The 23,479-nt window shown below is 42.9% G+C and overlaps 1 protein-coding gene across 2 annotated transcripts in view; it reads right to left on the reverse strand.

The window, feature by feature from the left end:
* LOC126354616 (mushroom body large-type Kenyon cell-specific protein 1) overlaps window positions 1-23,479 on the reverse strand; it is a 146,025-nt gene that overhangs the window by 109,424 nt on the left and 13,122 nt on the right. The window contains exon 1 of one of the 2 annotated variants that reach the window (XM_050004381.1): window positions 5,713-5,800. The exons of the other annotated variant lie outside the window; for it this stretch is intronic. The gene's annotated coding sequence lies outside the window, so the exon portion shown is untranslated. Of the gene's footprint in view, window positions 1-5,712; window positions 5,801-23,479 lie in introns of those variants that run through there. 2 annotated transcript variants of the gene reach the window in all.

Consider the following 23,479-nt stretch of genomic DNA (forward strand, 5'->3'; position numbering starts at 1 on the left):
CGTGTTGAAAGATGCAGTCGCCATCCCCGAATTGCTCTTCAACAATGGGAAGCAAGAAGGTGTTTAAAACATCTATTTACGCCTGTGCTGTGATAGTGCCACGCAAAACAACGGGTGCAAGCCCCCTCCATGAAAAACGCGACTACATCATAACATCACCGCCTCCGAATTTTACTGTCGGCTCTACACTCTCTGGCAGACGACGTTCACGGGCATTCGTCACACGCACATCCTGCCATCGGATCGCCACATTGTGTACCGTGGTTCATCACGTGGAGGAGTTGGACCCTCGTGATGCTAATGTACATGGACCTTTCGTTTACACTCTAACTCCACTCCTCTTCGTCCACTACTTACGTTTCCAGTTGTTATTACGGCCCATTTTGCAGCTGTTAAGGAATTTTCATAGTAGGAAAGGAAATTGGCGCATCAAACCAATAAATCACTTGCATTTTCAACTTTTCGGAGCGTAATGAATAGTTCATTTTCGATTCAAAAATGCTCTTGACGTATGTGAGCTCTTCTTGCAAATTATCTTTATCGTATATACATTGCGCCCTATACAGTAAGGTCTTAAGGACACCTATGGTCTGTGAAGGATGATGGCAACTACTAGCGTGAAGATATTTATTTGTGTGTGTTGGTTTCCGATATCGGAAACCAACACACACAAATGGTGATATACAGTGCGCCCTATGCACTAACGTCTTAAGGACTTCTATGGTCTTTACGCACCGTAGGTGTCCTCAAGACCTTAGTGCATAGGGCGCAATGTATATCCGATAAAGACAATTTGCAAGAAGAGCTCACATACCGGTACCTCAAGAGCATTTTTAAATCGAATGGATTTTCACCGCAACAAGTTCGTAGAGCATTCAATGCAAAACCTAGAATGCAGGCATGTGATGGGGAAGAAGATAGTAATTCCTTCAGATCTAGTGAGTTTTTGCCCTATGTGGGTGCTCTTTCTTCGAAGATAGGCCGTATTCTTGAGAAACGCCGTGTTAAGGTGATCTTCCGACCCCACACGAAGATTACAGCTTTACTCGGCTCTGTGAAGGACGATTTACAGCCTCGGAAAGCGGGTGTGTATCAGATTCCTTGCGGAAATTGTGAGAAGTCGCATATAGGTCAAACAACACGCACCGTTCATGAGAGATGTGTGGAGCATCAAGGATACACACGCTTATTACAGCCAGACAAGTCATCTGTGGCCGAACATTGTACTGATACAGGGTAGTCCATGAATTACAGTGGTGTGAAGATTTTAACATCCACCTCTTTCTTTTGGGAATCTGCCTTCAAGGAAGCTATAGAGATTAGATCAGCTAATAACTGAATAAATAGAGATAATCGAATAAATCATAATTACATTATTATTCTATAACCAACCACGGGCCTCTTATTCCAAAATATTCCGGAAATATCCTTGAACAACCTTCGAAATTTTGTCGACTGAATTCTGGTTCACCCTGGGTATCGTAAACAGCAGTGGGCCTACTACAGAATCATGAGGCACGCTGGACGCCACCTTGGCTGTTCATGATGTCTCCCCATTATAACGACATAGCGAGTACGATCAGTAAGATGTCAGACGTGACCTGTTTTGGCCTGCTGTTCTGTACTTTAGATTTTTTCCCCTTCCAGCTTGTTCCAGAGTCTTCGATGCAGCTGCATCCGCCAGTGCCCAACACAAGCCGAAACCCCCAAAGTAACGGTCTATTCGTCGAAGTCTGTAGTCTTCCTCCCCGTGATCGGCAAATCTACTTTTAAAAGTGAGCTAGTTGCGTGAAATGTTGCTGAATGCATCCGTTTGCACACTGCGTGCCTCCTCACTGTTACTGTAAAAAAAAGAGTGCTGTTTGGGTGCAGTTTTCATCAAATTGTAATTACTGACCTACAGTCGCATTATTTGGCTCTTAACACTGCTCTTTCTTCAGCTCTTTCTACATCGACGGCAACTTCGTAAAAGAATTGTTACGTCGGCTGGAAGAACCGTAAGGAAGATACAAAATGTTTATTAATGATGTGCACCGACCAATAGCTTGAAACTTCTAAGAAATAGTGTCGACGCTGGGACGTGTGCAAAGAAGTTTCACGCACATATATAGAATGTTGTACATGTTAGCGGTGTACCTGCTTTGATGATTACATGTGAGTAGTTAAAATAAAGTGTCGGGTCAGGACTTGGATCCACGTACTAGCCATACACGAGAAGTGCGTTACCAGTTGTGGTTTCCGAGCACGTCTTCTGCACCGGCTCAAAGCCTCAACCAACCGCAGGGGTCCCCTTGTCGGTCCTTATCCGTATCACTTGTTTCTTTAGCACAAGCGACACACTGTCTGCGACGGACCAGTACTGGATGGTTATAATTAAACTTTGGCTACTTGACAGGATCGCCATGAAAAACGAGTGAGTGTTCGTAGGACAATGAAACTTTGTGGAAACATTTGCAAGTACGCGGGGAAGAGAAACGTGACGCGGCAACGTAAGTATGCAAGCAGAGCAAACACGGACGATTGACCACCCTGGCGAAGATCTGCATCTACATCTATACTCCGCAAGCCACCTGACGGTGTGTGGCGGAGGGTACTTTCAGTACCTGTAGCGGTTCTCCCTTCTATTCCAGTCTCGTGTTGTTCGCGGAAAGAAAGATTGTCGGTATGCCTCTGTGTGGGCTCTAATCTCTCTGGTTTTATCCTCATGGTCGCTTCGCGAGATATACGTAGGAGGGAGCAATATACTGCTTGACTCCTCGGTGAAGGTATGTTCTCGAAACTTCGACAAAATCCCGTACCGAGCTACTGAGTCTTCCACTGGAGTTTATCTATCATCTCCGTAACGCTTTCGCGATTACTAAATGATTCTGTAACGAAGCGCGCTGCTCTCCGTTGGATCTTCTCTATCTCTTCTATCAACCCTATCTGGTACGGATCCCACACTGCTGAGCAGTATTCAAGCAGTGGGCGAACAAGCGTACTGTAACCCACCGCCTTTGTTTTCGGACTGCATTTCCTTAGGATTCTTCCAATGACTTTCAGTGTGGCACCTGCTTTACCGACGATTGATCTTATATGGTCATTCCATTTTAAATCACTCATAATGCCTACTCCCAGAAAGTTTATGGAATTAACTGCTTCCACCGGCTGACCTGCTGTATTGTAGTTAAATTATAAAGGCTCTTTCTTTCTATGCATTCGCAGCACATTACACTTGTCTACATTGAGGTTCAATTGCCATTCCCTGCAACATGCATCACTTCGTTGCAGATCCCCCTGCATTTCAGTACCATTTTCCATTGTTACAACCTTAGCCTCAGTGAACTTCCGATGTTATCCACAAGGTCATTTATATACATATTGTGAACAGCAACGGTCCTACGACACTCCTCTGCGGCACACCTGATATCACACTTACTTCGGAAGACTTCTCTCCATTGAGAATGTCATGCTGCGTTCTGTTATCTAGGAACTCTTCAATCCAATCACACAATTGTTCTGATAGTCCATATTCTCTTATTATGTTCGTTAAACGACTGTGGGGAATTGTATCAAACGCCCTGCGGAAGTCAAGAAACACGGCATCTCCCTGGGACCCCTTGTCTATGGCCCTCTGAGTCTCGTCGACGAACAGCGCGGGCTGGGTTCACACGATCGTCTTTTTCGAAACTCATGCTGATTCCTACAGAGTAGATTTCTAGTCTCCAGAAAAGTCATTATACTCGAACGTAATACGTGTTCCAAAATTCTACAACTGATCGACGTTAGAGATATAGGTCTATAGTTCTGCACATCTGTTCGACGTCCCTTCTTGAAAACGGGGATGACCTGTGCCCTTTTCCAATCTTTTGGAACGCTACGCTCTTCTAGAGACCTACGGTACACCACTGCAAGAAGGGGAGCAAGTTCTTTCGCGTACTCTGAGTAAAATCGAACTGGTATCCCATCGGGTAAAGCGGCCTTTCCTCTTTTGAGCGATTTTAATTGTTTTTCTTTCCCTCTGTCATCTATTTCAATATCTACCATTTTGTCATCTGTGCGACAATCTAGAGAAGGAATTACAGTGCAGTCTTCCTCTGTGAAACAGCTTTTTAAAAATACATATGGGCTGCAAATGGGAAAATCCATTGAGATAAGCGATTTCGGTAAAGGGAGATTATTATAACGCAGAGCCTATGAACGAGTATCTCGAAAACGGCGAAGCTGGTCGAATGTTCACGTGCTACTGTCGTGAGTATCTATGGAAAGAGGAAGAAAAACGGTGGAACTACTGCTAGGCGTTAAATGGTTGGACGTTCACGACCCTTGACAGAACGTGGGGTTCGGAGGCTTGTCTTATCTGAAAAGTAGGACTGATGGTGATCTGTGACATCTCTGCTGAAAAAGCACAATGCCGGTGCGTGCACAATTATTTCAGAGCACACCGTTCATAGTACATTGTTGAACATGGAGTTCCGCAGCAGATCATCTCTGCGTGTCCACGTATCGATCCAATTACATCGTCAATTACGATTGCAGTGGGCCCGGGATCATCGTGATTCGACATTCGATCAATGGAAAAGTGTCTTCTCTTCGGGTGAATCATATTTTTGCTGCACATAGTCGCTGGCCGTCTCCACAAACGCCTTCATAGAGGTGTGCGGTGGCTCAAAACGTGCAGCGCGCCACGAAAACAGGCTGGTAGGAGCAATGCGAAGCTACGGGAGACGTTTTCCTGCGCTTGAATGGGACCTGTGGCAGCAATCGAAGACACGCTGACCGCTGCGAACCACCTGCGTCCCTTCATGCTTGATGTCATCCTCGACAGCGATGTCATCTTTCAGTAGTACATCTGTCCATGTCTTTGGAGCCACAACCGTGCTACCGTGGTCTCAGGAGCGTTATAGTGAACTCGCGTTGATGTCTCGGCCCATCTGGATCGCTATAGGGCGCCATCACCGCGTACGCAATCAGCGGTCCGTTATTTACGCGAAATACATGACCTATGCGTGGACATTTAATGCCACATATCACCAAAAGAGTACCAAAAAGCTGTCGGATCCCTGATGCGCAGAATCAGTGATGTATTTTGTTCCAAAGACGGACAAGCCAACTATTAAGCAGGTGGTCATAATGTTTTGGCTCATCAGTGCAGTAAGCAAATTCAGATGGATGAAGGCTGAAGTAGTTATGCAGGGGTAAGGAGGCTTGCACAGGATAGAGAAGCACGGAGAATTGCATTAAACCAGGTTTTGAACTGAAGACCACGACAACAGTAGTTAAGTTTAAGTTACTCTTCAACAGTTTGTGTAAACCAAGTTATTGAGATATTAAGGTGTGAATGAACGAAGCGCTTGTTTGCTTGAGAAACATGCTTGTGAAACATACAGTTTTCTGTAGTTCATTCTCCAGGTTGGTGGGAGCGTTCGTACTCACAAGTTAGACAAATAAAAAAATAATTATCTGCCGTATTTGTCAAAGACTAATCCAGGAATTGCCGTGTTTATGTCTAGTAAGCTAATGGAAACTGTAAAACGGGAACTGGGAATAGCGAACTGCGCATGTTTTAAGGCGACCTCTCCGACCTGTCAGTACCCGCTTTGCTCAACGTTTTACCGAAAGTAAATGGCGATGATAAAGCAGCTTATCAGGCCGTGTCGTAGCCCATGGTAATTAGACGCAGACACACGTGTGAAATTCGGTAGCACTAAAAATTATTCCTGGCGGCCTTACCTGCATCTGAAGATTTTGTGGCTGCTTATAAGTCAGGATGGAGCCGACGTGCGGTTCTTGTCAACGGATCTGTATCTCTTGTTAGAGCCAGAAGCGAGATACTGGTTCACTTTTCGATTAGCTGCCAACTTTTCCTTCCCGTGATGGATGTTTTCGATAACCCGATTCACGCAGTTGGTTTGTGGATCGCAGATAATGCAGCATTTTCACGAAACACGTCAGTGTTTTCGGCGCTCACACAAGTAAGAAACCTGTATCGGTCGCGTAAGATAGCGCGCTAGCAACAACAAATTTACCAGTTGGGCGGTGCTTTAAAATTACATTTTGTCAGCAACTGACGTGGTACATTGATACTCGACCTAATCTGTGTATCGTTTCTGAATTTCTGCAGAAGATTCAGACATACCAACTTCGTACATTGCCGATATCACCGGAAAGTGGCTTACGATGAGTCCGCATTGCTTGTCATTTTTCTTGTAAGTCTCGATGTACGTCTTTCGTAAGTATGGGATGAGAGCTTAGAATGTATCTTCGAGCAGGGGGTGGGAGTTTTGAAGTGCAATTCATATTTTGTCTCCTGTTACAGTTAGCGTTCTTTAACACATAAATCTTACAGAGGAATTCACGTTCTCAAAGTTTACAAACACGACGGTAAGTCCTGTTAGGGAAACTATGACACATAGGGAAATGGCAGGAGACAGATTACGGATTTGACTCTTGTAGTCCTTGAGAGGTTTCAACGGACAGAAAATATAAGCGAGGTTTGCCAGTTTTGTAGTATTTGGCAGTCTTTTCGTCGATACTGTAAGATGCTGTCAGTATGTTTTGCGTAAATCAACAAACTGTAACTTTGTGTTATCCTGTTTTATTTAACGTTAGACTGCAGATTTCGATTCATTGTGGTTCACTTATATATCTGCTAAGACTCGCCATGCGCATTTTCTCTGGAAGATATTTGCAGGTTTTTTTTCCGCGATGTGTAGCAGGAGTAATCCCAAACAAATATTGGTCATCAAGTCTTTCATGCCCCATGTCGAAGAAAAGCGTGGGTTTGTTTCGCGTTAGGAACAAAATGATTCGTAAAGCGAAATTTTACGTGCCCGATCGATAGAACGGTTGACAACTGGTCCAGTGCGATATTCGGTTTATTGTTATGTATTTACAGGGACACTAAAACATGATGCGTAACTAGCACTCCAGCAGCGGGAGAGCAGCGACATAAACTGTGGCCACTGCTAGCGCCACGCAGCATGTAAATACCGAGCTGTTAGCCACTTCTCGCCTCAGATACACACTACGCAAACATTTATAAAACGTTCCCACACTTGAACACACACTTGATCTACACCTGTCGCAGACAGACCGGGTACAAAGATTACTTCTCGGAGGAGTGCACTCAACCAGCAAATTTCACTAACATTGCCAAAACCGGTATACAACAATGCCGATACAATACAAACTCGGGAAAAAGACAAAAAAGGAAAAGAAGAAGATGCGTTACAGTCGACATTGTCAAAAGTCTTACCTAAAACTACGATGTAAAAGTAGGCTTGCATTTCATCGATCTATGACGGACGAATCATCATTAATGTTGCGTGATGCTGTCGTCCCAGAGACAGCTGCGGAAGGTGGTGTGGGGTATGTTGGACGCGGACTACACCCCTTTTAAGGTCCTTCCCTCTGCTCCGCAGGCTCCTCCAGCAACGTCACAACAAGTGAGCCCTTCCGAGATTGCTACAGCTCCTGCCTTCAGGAAATTAGCGACACATCGGTGTCGTAAGCTTTCACGTTGGTGTGTCAGTGGAACATCACACCGTCACGTATTGTATCTTTGGAACCATCTGCTGTCAAGAAGGGTAAGAAGAAATTATCTTCCGGTGACATTGAGTGTGCAAAGCGAAAACTAACACTCCAGCAGCAAACATACAGACAAAGGGTAGGTCTTCAAAGGTGATCCAAAAATCCTCAGATTCGGAGGACGATTGTGAGCCCTGGAACGAGTAGTACATAACGACAGTGACCTGGAAACACATCTACGACAGTATCCAGATGATGGGGATACAAGCTGCATTTTTTGCGAGGATCTCTTTTTTGAGAACTCAAGGGGAGAAAAAAAATGGTTCAAATGGCTCTGAGCACTATGGGATTTAACTACTGAGGTCATCAGTCCCCTAGAACTTAGAACTACTTAAACTTAACTAACCTAAGGACATCACACACATCCACGCCACACATCCATCCAGGAATCGAACCTGCGACCGTTGCGGTCGCGCGTTTCCAGACTGAAGCGCTTAGAACCGCTCGACCACTCCGGCTGGCTCAAGGGGAGAACTTTGGGTCAAGTGTTTGGAGTGCAATACGTCGGCGCATGGTAAATCTGCAGATTCTGAAACAGATACGTACACTTGTGACTATTGCAGACAGACACTTTTCTTTCATAAAATACTGTCGTGTGTTTTTCTGTACCTTGAACCATAAATACTTATAATGCTCTGAATTCATGTCATCTTATGTGAGTATGTTTCGTGTTTACCACACTGGACTCGCATTAGGGAGGACGACGCTTCAAAACCGCGTCCAGCCATCCTAATTTAGGTTTTCTGTGATTTCCTTAAAACACTGCAGGCAAATGCCGAGATGGTTCCTTTGAAAGGGTACCGCCAACTTCCTTGCCCATCCTTCCCTAATTCGACGGGATCGACGCCCTCGCTGTTTGGGCCACTTCCCAAATCAACCAACCAGCACATTACAGGTAAGACTTTCTTAACAGTAACGTCGATACCTGACATACTGTTACTCATTTTATTGCTAATTTATAGCCCTGCCGAGCTACACCACAAATTTACAGTCCTCGCCAATAAAGCAGTTTTCTGCAATCTTTTAATTCGAGCCTGTTTATTTTAACCTCACTGTTAGAAAGTGAACATGTTTCAGAATTTCTTTAAGGCGTATTGCATTTGAAATGTGCAACAATCTTGACATTATATTTTTTGATGAAAGTGGTAGCCCGAATTTGGACCATTTCCTCTACTTATTTTTGTCAACGAAATTTCATTTAACTTAAAATTCGTCTCGAAAGGTTTTGTATCTCCATGTGTCAAAAAGGTGTAACCTTTCATGCGAGATCCATTTTCAACGTATTTCGTGTAGTTGAAGAAGATTAATGCCATTGAAAAATCTTGCCTTTTGGTAACTAGATTAGGATGGAAATATGATAACTTTACAAAGTATTTATATTTTCTGGGAAAACCAACATGGCTATATTAAGTCTCTTTCAATACGGGGATCCTAATCAACTGTCCATGGGACGGGCGCTGTTTTATCAGCACCTCTTTGGTGGCGTAGCTGCTGGAAATGGAGCATCATACACTGAGGTGACAAAAGCCGTGGGATACCTCCAGATACCATGTTGGACTCCCTTTCTCCCGGCGTATTGCAGCAACTCGAAGTGGCATGGACTCAACAAGTCTCTGGAAGATCCCTGCAGAAATACTGAGCCATGCTGAATCTATAGCGGTCCATAATTGCAAAAAGTGTTGCCGGTGCAGGATTTTGTGCAGGAAATGACCTCTCGGTTATGTCCCATTAATGCTCGATTGGTAGCCAAGTCATTCGCTCGAATTGTCCAAAATTTTCTCGAATTGTCCAGGATTTTCTTTAAACCAGTCGCGAACCATTGTTGCCTGCTCCGCGAATGGCTGCATATGGTCTCCAAGTGGCCGAACATAACCATTTACAGTCAATGATAAGTTCAGTTGGACTGGAGAACCTAGTCGATTCCACGCAAACACAGCCCACACCATTATGGAGTCACCATCAGCTGGCACAGTGCTTTGTTGAGAAATGGTTCAAATGGCTTTGAGCACTATTGGACTTAGCTTCCGATGTCATCAGTCCCCTAGAACTTAGAACTACTTAAACCTAACTAACCTAAGGACATCACACACATTCATGCCCGAGGCAGGATTCGAACCTGCGACGGTAGCGGTCGCGTGGTTCCAGATTGTAGCGCCTAGCACCGCTCGGCCATCACGGCCGGCCTTTGTTGACAACTTGGATCCATGGATTCGTGGGGGCTACAGCACACTCGAACCCTACCATCAGCTCTTAACAACTGAAATCGGGATTCATATGACCAGGCCAAGGCTTTCCGGTTGAGCAGGGTCCAACCGATATGGTCACGAGCTCACGAGAGGTGCTGCAAGCAGTGTCATGCTGTTTGCAAAGGCAACCACATCAGTGCCACACCCCATTAACTTCAAATTTCGCCGCACTATCACAACGGATACGGTCGTCGTACCTCAGACATTGATTTCTACGGATATTTCACGCGGTTCAAAATGGCTCTGAGCACCGTGCGACTTCACTTCTGAGGTCATCAGTTGTCTAGAACTTAGAACTAATTAGAACCTAACTAACCTAAGGACATCACACACATCCATGCCCGAGGCAGGATTCGAATCTGCAACCGTAGCGGTCGCTCGGTTCCAGACTCTAGCGCCTAGAACCGTACGACCACCTCCGGTCGGCTATTTCACGCAGTGTTGCTTGTCTGTTAGCACCGACAACTATACGCAAACGCCGCTGCTATCGGTCGTTAAGTGAAGGCCGTCGGCCACTGCATCGTCTGTGGCGAGAGGTAATGCCTTGAAATTTGGTATTCTCGGCGCACTCTTGACCGAAATGGAATGTCCCATGAATCTAGCTCCAACTAACATTCCGTGTTCAAAGTCTTAATTCACGTCGTGCGGCCAAAATCACTTCGTAAACCTTTTCACATGAAACACCTGAGTACAAATGAAGCTCCGCCTATGCATTGCTCTTTTATACCTTGTGTACACGATAAAACCTCTATCTGCATATGTGCATATCGTTATCCCGCGATTTTGTTACCTTAGTGTATTAAATCCCTTTTGCCATACGGGTCCTAATCGGCTGTCCAGGGGATGAGCACTGCTTTATCAGCACCACTCAGGTGTTGGAGCTGCTGAGAATGGAACATCGTATGATGAGAGCACAGAGCTGGGGTTTAATTCCCTGTATGCGTCTTGTCACGGGCAAATGATATCAACGCGCATGCACGAAAATGCCTGTTGCCTTCCCACCGGCAGCTGTAGGGGCCGACTTGGCCTGTTGCGGCGCGCCGGCGGTCGCTGCGCTGCGCAGGTGGGCCGGGCGGGTGCCGGGAATCTGCCGCCTCGGCACATTCTTGTCTGGGCCGTTTCGAAACGTCTCATGGGGGACGGGCGACGTAAAATTTGGCGGCGACCCACTCGGTGGGGCAAGGCTGCGAGAAGCGCCGCTCAATCACTGGAAAAACCCCGCGCGCGCTTCCAAAGTCAGCAACAGGTCGAACACGGCGTGCCTGCGGTTCCCGCCCCAGGACTTCGCGACTGAATTATTTCCTGGTTTTCCAGTTATCAGGGTTTGAGGTCAACTTCGATATGACTCCTTAACTGAGGCAAGAGTTACATTTTCCAGTGCATCCCTTTTAATACAATTACGACGCAGTAGTAAGTTTCGCCAGAGTGTGAGCAGACTCGCTATGGTCAATTGGGGTGGCCACACACTGTCGCTGTATAGCTCAACAACACAATGCAATAATCTAGAATGAGATTTTCACTCTGCAGCGGAGTGTGCGCTGGTATGAAACTTCCTGGCAGATTAAAACTGTGTGCCGGACCGAGATTCGAACTCGGGACCTTTGCCTTTCGCGGGCAAGTGCTCTACCATCTGAGCTACCCAAGCAGAACTCGTGGCCCGTCCTCACAGCTTTACTGGCAGCTGTAAAGCTGTGAGGACGGGGCGTGAGTCGTGCTTGGGTAGCTCAGTTAGTAGAGCACTTGCCCGCGAAAGGCAAAGGTCCCGACTTCGAGTCTCGGTCCGGCACACAGTTTTAATCTGCCAGGAAGTTTCACAATATAATAATGTTTGTATAATAATCTGATACTAGTAGTGAGACATTAGCGTATAATTTAAGAAAATATGTCCAGATGTTGCATCTGTCCCGAAGGATAACGACATTGCCGGCAATGGAGGGTGAAGCTTTGACAATGCCAGCCACTCGTGCTGGCGAAGCGTCAGAAAAATCATTAGATGAACGTCGGCCGAAGAACCAGAGACAGAAGCCAATAGGCAATTTGTCAACAAGTGGCCACAAGAGCCTTAACAATTTTGGATAACAATATTGCTAAAAAATGATTTTAACTTTGATATAAACCCCTTAAAAGTTTACAGAAAAGCACAACGTATGGTAGTGAGGCCACATACAAAACACTCACCGAACAACTGCTCAGCATCTATCAGCAGTGCAAAATTTGGAATTCCTTTGCACCCAGCACCACACGCAAAACAATAAAGTACGAGTTTCGCTACACGGAAAGAACATTCGTGGCATACAAAACACCACACCAAAACTCCAGACGCAAGACAACAGAGGAAAGACCACAAATTCTTCCCTGCACGTTTGTTTATAAAGATTCGGTCACATGACCACTCTGTGATGCAGTGCAGATACTTTCATACTGACCACCATTTGTAATTTTCACACTAATTTCATATAAATAATTATAGTACAATATACAGAAATATCAGCCATCTTTTGCAGTCTCTTAATAAACCCACTTATATATTATTTCAGCAGTTTAAAAAAATCTCAAATATATAAATCACCACGTCCGGCAATCGAGTCAAAACACTAACATGACCTATTTTATAAAACACAACTATAATTAAATGCACAGCGGAAATTATTGGAATATTAAAGAAGGAAACGAATGCTGATTACATCGTTTATTTCTCTCTGTGGAGCATTCCATAGTTATGACACTATCTATGTACACTAACTAAATTGTTTATAACATTTCTCATATTTGTTTAATTAGAAAATTAATCTCTTCATTATATTATACGCATTATCTTTCATCTGAAGTATCACAAGTGTGATTTGATTGCTTCAGTTGTTACAGTTTATTGTAGACGATAATGGCAATAATATTAATAACTTTTTAACTACTACAGTTTCAAACGCGGAATTATGTTGAATGAGCTCCTCCCATTGCCACAGTTCCAAAACTGTCACTGGTTTTTTCTAGCATTCTTGTGACGAATTTTAGCACTGTCATTAAAATTATACTGTTGGCTATATTCCAAGTCACAGGCTCTCCATCTTACCTCGTCCGGCGACCGTGCCGCCGGAACACACCCCTCTTTCTGCCTGGGAAAACAACGATGACCGGTGCGCCTCGTGGCTTGCTAGCCTTTCACAGTCCGTCTGACAGTTGGCCGTCCCAAAAAACATTCACGCCGGCCTGCTGTCGACCTTTCAAATTCTGTCCGTCCTGTGGCAGTCGAACAAGCTGCCTGTAGCGTTACAATTGTGAGTAAGTGTGCTGGGACACGTTCCATACGTGCTGGTAATGATTTACTGTGTATGGTGTAAGAGACACTGCCGGTGATGACCTTTTCGTTACGTGAGGAGATTAAGACCACAGTCTCCCTTGTTGCTTTTAGAGATGAGTACGATATTACGTTAGCACCGGATTACCCCCTTCCACATCAGACGCGCCCACAGCTAGGCTATCGGATGTTGTTCAGGGAAATTTTCTGATTGTTTTGATATTAGAGACTCATGGTCTCGGGCGCCTTGTTACAGAATAAATGCAGTTCGTTTGATTTCTTACCCCCATTTATCTTTCTATTGCACTGAAAGTAACTGCACAATAGCACAAATGTTGAAGGTATACGGTGTGTATCTTGTTTGGAAACAGCCCTCTAGCATTCACTTAAGCTACTTGCTGTTGAATATTGGTAACGCGGGCTTCACACTTTAGCCTCAAGCTTGCATTCTGTAATTCTCAGTTCCGTCTTGAATTTGTTTTTCCAACGCTGTTAGCTGTACGTTAACAGTGATACACGGCAACATGGGTAGGTTTACTGATAGAGAACTTGCCGATATGTCCCTCGTCCACTGAATGCAATGGAACAGCGACACAACGACGCTGTACTGAACTGTTCACGCAGTGACAGAAACAAAGTCACAGTACTCTTACACTTGTCTTGAGCGTTACTGCATTATTCTATGTTTTGTGTTGTATGTTTCGACGATTGTAAATTACAGGCTTTTTCAGTCTTGTGAAGGTACTTTAATACTAGCAAAGGTAATTCGAGTGACAACAAACCGAATACATCACAATAGCATTATTGCTGTGTAACGAGTTAAAGAGTCATCAGAGACTGCAGGTTCCTTGTACCAAAACACTCAGAAAACGTCCCTGAAGAAACACCGAAATTTTGTTGGTGTAGCTCGGGTTCGCCCTGTATACCACTGCACTTTATAAAGACACTGCAGTTGTTTGTAGTAGCCGACAACTCAGCTGAAAACTTATCTGATGATCATATTATGAGCTGTCGTTACGATCTTACCTAGGAAAATAAATTGGGATGCCAATGTTCTTCTCAAATAAAAATCTTCCTGTAGTTGTTGAATTATATTACAAACTAGCAGACTACCCGGCGTTACCAAGGTATTTACTTATTCCAATCCTGTTAGTCCATATCTTCATTTCCCCTCTCTTTATCCATCTCTTTCACCATCCTCTCTCTGTCCACCTCCTCCACCCCTCCCTTCACTCTCTGTCCATCGTCTTCTACCCCTCTCTCTGTCCATCTCCTTCTCTCCCCGCTCTCTGTTCATCTCCTTCCCCCTCTCTGTCCGTCTCCTCTCCTCTTCTTTTTCTCTGTCCATTCCATTTTCCCTTCCCTCTCTGTGTCCACCTTCTCCTCCACCACATCTGGTTCATGTTGTTCTTCTCCCTCTCCGTCTGGCCATATCACCTGTATCTCTAGCGAATTTCGTCCTGCAGTTAAGTTCTCACGGATCTCAGTGTTTATGACGTCATATTTCCTGAACTATACGCCTTACAATGGTATAATTTTGTAGGTACATTCAGTGGCACATATGAATGCTGTCTGCAAAATATGTGGCTAGTACAGTTAGTAGTAAAGAAGTAAAACGTCCTGCCTGATGCTGCAGTTTTACCGCGTGAACAGCGAAAAAAAAGTAAGTGATAGACTTTTTTCCTTTCATCATTTTGTAGTGTTAGCGAAGCACAGTTTAGTAAAGGGTTGAAATTACGTGTAAAGGTTGTTGCAGGTCACTAAGTGCCCCCATTCTCATATACTGGATGAATAAATACTGGGCATTCGCTCATTCTGGACTATACATCTTTGTCACCACCACCGCCTCCCTCACCAGCTTGATAGTTAGCTGGTTCTTGCCCCACAGCGATTCTTCTCATACAGTAAGTGGTATGGTTACGAAGTTTGGTTGCAGTTGGTCGAGTGGTTTAGGAGGAAGTGTGGGACATACAAACAAACATACAAGTTTATCATATGAGTGAATTCTGAGAAAGGGTTGAAATAGTTTATTGCTTTGAATGAAGAATAAAGCATGACAGCCAGAACAGTTGCAGGATAAAAGTTTATTAAAATTCTTGACCAAGGTTTCGGTGCATATAAATATACCTTCATCATAAGTAAAAAATCTAAAATTACATCATGCAATGGAGATTAATAAAACAATTGTGCCAAAGGCGTGGTCAATAATTAAGACATCTTCTCCATTTGTACAACATGACTATAGGCACAGGGTCAATGCGAACAGTTTAGCACCATTACTTCACCTATGAACTATCGAGGACAAGTCTCTCTTGTCTTGCATGTCTCTTGTCATTGCATGATGTAATTTTAGATTTTTTTAATTCTGATGAAGGTATATTTATATGTACCGAAACCTTGGTCAAGAATTTTAATAAATTTTTATCCTGCAACTGTTTTGGCTGTCATACTTGATCTTGAAGAATTTCAACAGTTGCTGTTGCAGCCATGTTTAAAATCTTGGAAGAATAAAGTTTTGGGTCTCTTCGATACTGAAGTCATTTAAGTGAAGAAGGGAAGTTAACCTTCCTGTCGGCACTTATGTCATCGTTCAGAAGTGACTAATGTGAGCCATGGGAATTCCGGATGAGATTAGCCAGAGGTTTGACCCCTCCCCTCGACGAGTGCGTGTTACTCACTGTGACGCATTGCTTGGCCGAAGCCATTAGAAAACGAAGATTATGAAGTCACAGCCAATAGAGAGTGAGGTGAAATGAAGACAGGGGATAAAACGGTTGTGAACATGTTGCACAGAGATTCAATCAGACGTCTTGAATAAATAATATAAGCCCTAAATTACGATTATTAGACGGGAATTTAAAAAAATGGGTCTGAGCACTATGGGACTTAACTTCCAAGGTCATCAGTCCCCTAGAACTTAGAACTACTTAAACCTAAGTAAACTAAGGACATCACACACATCCATGCCCGAGGCAGGATTCGAACCTGCGACCGTAGCAGTCGCGCGGTTCCGGACTGAAGCGTCTAGAACCGCTCGACCACCGCGACCGGCGGAATTTAAAAGCCAGAGCTTTCCGAATACGAGTCCAGCATCTTAACCAATGCAGTATCTCGCTCGGATATGATAAAAGACCTACACTTATACATTAGTTTTCAGTATTTATTAAAATCATCCTTAACACGACTTGCTACAGCAAAAAACTGCATTTTGCACAACTGAATTTGGGCGGAAACATTCTGAATTAGAGGAGACCGCAGTAAAACAACTAGTTATTGGTAAGTTGATTACATTCCTGGTAAGTTCGGCAAGAACTGAAACTGCTTCACTTCCGGGGTGCCAGCAGCAACGTCCGTAAAATCTAGCACCTCACAGTAGTTTGGTGCAAAGTCATATGGTTTACTTAACGATGCTTACGATATACTGTAAACCACACTGACAATTTTGCCTGTGTTTAACGTATAGTCGGTATGTTTGGAAACGCTACGTTCCTGTTGCAACAGTAGCTTTAACCACTCTAAGATGTTAAACCAGTCATGGTGAACATTTACTACGGACACAGTCAAAACGTCTTGGGCATTACACTCAAAATTCATATTTGGAACCTTATTTGCATTCCTGGCCAGTAGGTCTGCAACTTTAATAGTCCTGTATCACAAATGAATTTCATACGTCTTTATTTCAGCAATTATAGTTACCATATGGAGTGGCAATACTGTTCTGACTTTCGCTTGTCCAGCGGCATTTGCCCATAGTTATAGAGATGGAATGTACAAGCACATGAAATTTAGTTTCAGTCTGTTAACTAATGCAAATCTCTTCGTGATTTAAATTCGTACGCTCCCACAACCAGTGTCGATTAGAATAATTTTGGGTATTAGTCTGTGTCATTATAAAACACTAAAGCAATTGAAAAGCCGGCGTTTTGACCGACTTTGCAGCGGACCTCTTCATGATTTGTTTTTAACGAATTGAGGAGTATACTGTGATTACATAATGGTCTGTGAGCGCTGCACTAAAGATATTTTACTTGCAGGAAATGTGAAGTACTGTTGTGATGACGGTCAGGAAATGTCATTGCGACGCTAGTCAGTTGCGATTTATAGTTTTTATAGATTTATAGGCTTTCTGAAGATGCATAAATGGTTTTCGTTTGGGTTTCTTGATTGTTCTGGTAATATTTTTCCAGCTCTTGGACCGTTTATAAAAATATAGGCAATGATCATAGCCAAATGTGGAGCTAGATATGTTGCGAAGTAACTGAGTCCGAATCAAGGCGGAAGGAGGTATACTGTACGGTAATCATTCCACTGGAGTGTGGGTAACAACTCCTCGTGGGAGATAGACCAAAAGCTTTTATGCGCTAACGCTCTGACTTCAAAACGTTGATGGAATATTGTCTGTACCTAGGAAGAGGACGCCTATGGCTACAGTGTCGCAATTTTCTTTCTCCATGCACCGTGTAGAGTAACTCTTAATTTTCCGTTTATTCACGAAGCTTGGTTTAGTTATTGTCATTCAGTTTCTAATTCTTTTGTTATTATGATAAACTATCTTTGCGTTTCTAACAAATTTTATTAGTATCCTCAGTTAGTTTGCCAAATCATGCGATTTTCCTAAGTTTTTTGGCGTGGCTGTAAGTCTATAAAAATTCATTTTTTTCCCTCCTGCAATACAATATTGTACAGAAGCAAGAAAAGGTGTTTGAAATTGTAATACGAAGACGGTATTATCATTCCGTGCAATCAAATAGAAGCGGAAGCTTATTTTCATATAGTCCGACGCGCCTGAAAACCGAAGACATACAACAAATTACTGTTCTAATGCCTTAAGTATAGTACTAAAAGTGGAAATACAGATTACACATTTTAGAGAAACATTATAACTCGGTAAATCTGACGCTTAACACCGAATCATAATTCGTAAGTTTTTAGTAATGCAGCCAGACGGAAAATGATGAGATGCACACGTTTTTGGTAACAGCCGAAAATGTTGCACCTGGGTTACTGGAACTATTTCGTAATGTGTCTAAACTGCGAGGTTTGGAGCAATAAGTAGTCGTAGAAAACTGCAAGAGCTGAAAAAATCAAGAAGAATATGTTTCGTTGCGCAGCACTATATGAACACACTGGCTCCAAACTACACATTCATCTCAACTGCAGTCGAGTGACTGTTTTGTCGCCAGCAGCTCATTTCATGGTGTTCGAAATCATATAAGCAGATGTCAAGATCTGATTTAGGCCTACATCTAGCGGCGCTTTAGCTGCTTGCACGCCTTACTCAAAAGACTTGCCTAAAAGAGAGAAAATCTTAAGCAAACTGTTGAGATTTATGTCCCGAAAAGTGTATCCAATACAGACATAAAAATGTTTTCTGAGAATATGACTGTAAGTATGTGACCCTTCTTTAATTGTTACTTCATAATGTCGCTATATCCGTATTTGCGTCAGTTAAACACAACCATTCCAGGAAATCGTACTGTTGTTGTTTACAGACAACGAGTAATTTTAATGCATAACACTGACTGATAACACTGGACGATCAGTCATCGTACCAGGTAAGATATCAGAAAGCCATTCGGTTCAAGCGGATACACGAATGTGTAATTGAATTATAAGTGTAGCCTGATTACATAAGTATTATTGGGTTTCGGTCAATATGACAAGGACGTTTCGATATGATGAACTAATATTATCAGAGAAAGTCTAGAGTTCTTCCGCAAAAGAGTTCTGTTTACGACCTGATACTGTGTCCTCGAAAGTGAAAATCGAGTTGGAAGTAACGGATACTGTGAAGTAGAATGATAACGAAAACATTGGCCACAAGAGAACAAAAACTGAAATCCGCCAACCAACCTAATTCTAACTATTATGGAAAGAAATGGTTGTTAGAGAACACTAGATTCGTTCTTTCCTGCCGGGCCGTAGATTAGGGAAAGCGGAATCCCAATTGCGAATATGTGTTACGAGGTTTAGAATTTAATTCTGTCCCCATTCAAAAAATATGTACTGCTAATGAGACATTCGGTTCCGTGAGGCATGGGCATTTGCATACACCTGGATAAGGAAAGTAAACACGCGGTTACACGCTGACTCAATGTATACAAAAATAAGTATAGCAGCACAAGACACAAACTCGCTACACAAAAACTGACAAAAACATAAATGCCTTATCGGAATGGACATTGATATTGTGATCATATGGTTTGTGAAATAAAACCTTCTGTTTTCTTTTTTTATGCAAGAGTTTAACGGGCCGTTGAAGGCTTTATAATTATGGAGGAAGAAGTGGCTACGATATGGAAAAGAAGCATTCACGATCTCTGTTAAGTAGCATTTCACAGATGCACCTACAATAACTGATGAAAGCCAAGAGCAAGATTGACCTTACTAGACTTTGAAGACACTCGCCTCGTTTATGGATCCAGGGTTTCAGAGCTTCACCAGAAGGCTTATAATTTAGAGGAATTCGTATAAGATAGGTTGTCTGTCTAAGTAATAATCCGTTATAACAGAGGTACGTCGATAACACGGATAATATGAGAACCGTCACGAATAAGTGGTTCCTGAATCTAGCAGACTATTTTGCTTATAAAATGTAAACGCCTCCTGAACTACAATACTCTTATGGGTAGAGGAAATTCACGGCATGTTTTTGTCATGTGGCAACGACTGCCACTGTTCTTTGAGGGTTTCGGTCAACAGTAACTCGTGCAGAATGCGACAGTGCTGTTATGTTGTATACCCTTCACAATAGGTGTTAATATGTCTGGACAGTTTGTGTCGTAAGTTACACATGGCCCTTCGTCTTGACGAACTTGTGTGTACGGATGCCTATTATAAAATGTGAACACAATACAAATAAAACGGTACTTGGCCAGCAGTCGGGTCAGCACACACCGAGACCTCTTGCAACAGTGGCCGAAACTTCGGACAATTTTATATATCGCCAATGCAGCCAACAGCCCATAAGAATTTTACTGGCGGTATCTGGTCACTTTTGTCCTGCCATACTGTTGTGATTTGTTGGGTGTTAGCACATACAAAACGTACCACGATGCGGCACATCCATCACCGAAAGAAGGAACGTAATCTGTACAACGTACTAAGCTCTGACACGACAGTACTTTTTATAACGATCAAATGACGTGATTGGATGGGCCAGATATACTGAAGTTAAGCCGCACATTCACAGATTCAGGCGGAAAAGTGGTAGCGGTGTGACTTGGGGTGCCGTCATCTCGGAAGACGGCGTCTTTATTGGCTACCATCAACTGTACCACAGAATTTAGTTTGTCTCTAACATGTCTACTTAACCGTTGACCCTAATCATCTCGTAGCGGTTAACATTAGGAAAACGGAAGAGCACTGCTACGCAGGGATATGGTCCTACCTATATTCATTGTCAATAACTGCTAGTGTTCGTCTAAACTGTTTGCTATCACAACCATAACGTCGGATAGTAACTATTCGAGCTATTACTTTTGAGGACATAGAAACCGTGTCTTTCCGAAAAATAAAAATTCTCTCCACGCCTAGGGACCCTAGCAAAACAGAAATAAAAGGTAAGTATGAAGGAGGGTTGGAATCACAACGGCTTGGTAGACAATGAAAATGGGAATGAGAGTATGGCATCGTTGGGCGGGAGGCCCCATCCGGGAAACTTCTGCCGCCAAGTGCAAGTCTTATTTCAGTCTACGCCACATTGGGCGACTTGTGCGCCGGTGATGAGGATAAAATGATGATGAGAACAACACGACACCCAGTCTCCGAGCGGAGAAAATCTCCAACTCGGGCGGGAATCGAACGCTGACCCGCTTGCATGGGAGGCGAGCACGTTACACCCAGGTAAGCAAGCGGGTCCAGGCACTTCTTGTTCTCTCACGCTTTAGGGTTTGCTTGGGCCCGTGTAGCTACATTTGGTCCTTCCATTTTCTTTTGCTGGTCTTTCACTGCAACTTTTACTTACGGAAAATTCTTCCGCAATAGAAATCTGTTTTCTTAAACCCGTTCATTTGCATTAAAGCTTTCAATTCCTTCCTAATATCTACATTTTTTTAATAATCTAACTTTGTGTGTCCTGTTCTGTTCTTATGAAATTTCAGTTCGTTCGCCTGCAATCTTATTTTATCTATTTTGTAGTACTCAGTATTCGCTTCCATACAGTAATGTCAGTACCGACATAACTTTACAAAATTTAAGATTAGTTTCTGTTCTTACTTTGCTTTCGAGACATCTGCTGATGTTAAGGTTTAGATAAGTGAACTTCTCAGTTTTGTCTTTTTGGTCTAGGTCTCTCCTGTACGTCAGTATAGTATATAAAAATTTAGATCTATCTACTTGCTCTATGCTCTTGTTTCCTATAACTGTTTTTGTAGCCACTGGGTTTTCCCCTCAGAAAGTCATGCTTTTATTTTTGTATATTGACGTCTAATATATCTTCAGGCACTGTGTATCAAAATATCATAGGACTAGCGACGAATAACAGACCTAACGCGTACATGGACCGCTGAGACACTACATTTACTCTGCGAACCACTTTATAGCCTATGGCGCACTTTGCAAGCCAACTTTCCGTACCACAGTTACTTCCCACCTTTCCTGATCCAGTCGGGAATCATTCGCAAGAAGAACGATAGTTGGGAAGCCTCTACGTGTGAGCGAATCTTTATCATTTTACTTTAAAGGTCTTGTCGCGAGATATATGAAGGAGGAGCCGATATATAATGCTTGACTCTTCTAGGAACGTTAGCTCTCGGAACTTCAGCAGTAAATCACACTGCGATGCACATCTCTCTCGTAGTGTCTGACACAGGATTCGGCTGAGCATCTCCATAATGCTTTCAGGCTTACAAAATGAACGTGTAACGAAACGCGCTATTCTTCTTTGGATGTCCTCAATTTCCTCTATCAATCCTACTGTCCTCCTTTTTCTTCTTATTATTAGTTAATTTTAAGTCGTTGATCTGGATTACCATTGTGTAGATGTGGTTGACGACTGTAGAATCAATTACATGCACTCCGCTTAGGCCTGACTTCACATAAGTGGCTATTCCTTATGGTGGATAGCTTCAACCAGTGTATAACCAGGTATTCGTCCTCTACGCTGAAGATCTTGCTCATCTTTGGTATGTGTTTCTAGAATGTTGACAAAATCAATGTTAAGTTCATGCAGTTGTTTCTGTAGATACATTTGGCAGAGCTTATGCCTTCAGTATTAAGCTGCATAATACGAACTAGGTGTTTCTCGTTTCTAGTTGGATAATCCTTAAAAGGACGGGTATTAGTTATGTTTCCGGGTATATCACCTATGACACTGTTGCTCGTTTAACACCACCCAGTGGTCACGTGTAGGGCAATATTGGTTATACCTACGGACGTGAGCAACAGTGAGTCCAGCGCTGTCCACTTCATTCATACCCTGGAATTCCCGATGACTTGTTCACTCTCACACCCAACTTAATTAACTGGTTGAAAAACACGGACTTTAAGATTTAATCTTGTCTAATATCATATGTATATTGTATAAAATCATTTGCCTTATATCAACTGTATATTGTATAAAATCACCATACGATTAAATAAATTAGTTTATTTTACATGTCCAGTTACGAAGGACAAAATTGACGATTAAATCTCCACGGTCAGGGGACGAGTCAGAACATGACATTAATATCAGAAAATTAATACTAGATAAAATGAAATGTGCCTGTACGAATCCTATGCAGATGACAATCTGCAAGTTTATATTGCCACGATCAATAATGTAAAACAGGAATTAGCTTCATTTTTTGCCAGATACTATGCGACAGAACAGAAGGAGTGAACCATGAGGAAACTCTTCAGATTATATTTTTTTAAATACTTGTGGTAGATTACTGAAAGTGGATGCAGAAGAATATCGCAGGTCTTCCTGAACAAGAGTCAAGGAGATGTGATCTAAATTCAGACTGGATTCCTGTCTAGTATTGACTGCGAGGAAGCTGCTAGTTTTCGGAAACAACTTCATGTTATTAACAACAGACGACGTTAAAGAAAAAAAAATATACTGAGAGGCCAACGTAATTCCCAGACCCCTGAACAGCATTCGAAAAGAGCTTTTCGAACTTAAACCACATATTGCTCGAAATGACCATTTTTTAGCCAAAAATAGCCTTTCTGAATGGGAAGCGTTACCTCAGAATATAATACCATAAGTCATAAACGAATGAGAACAAGCAAAGTAAACTAATTTCCGGGTTGAACTATCACTTATTTCACACACTGTTCTAATGAAAAATATGGTGGCATTCAGTTTTTGAACAAGATCCTGAACACGGCCTTTCCAAGACAGCTTGCTACCTATCTGAACACCTAGGAATTTGAATTGTTC

The sequence above is a fragment of the Schistocerca gregaria genome, chromosome 3, assembly GCF_023897955.1.
Source record: "Schistocerca gregaria isolate iqSchGreg1 chromosome 3, iqSchGreg1.2, whole genome shotgun sequence".
Taxonomy (NCBI): Eukaryota; Metazoa; Arthropoda; class Insecta; order Orthoptera; family Acrididae; genus Schistocerca; species Schistocerca gregaria.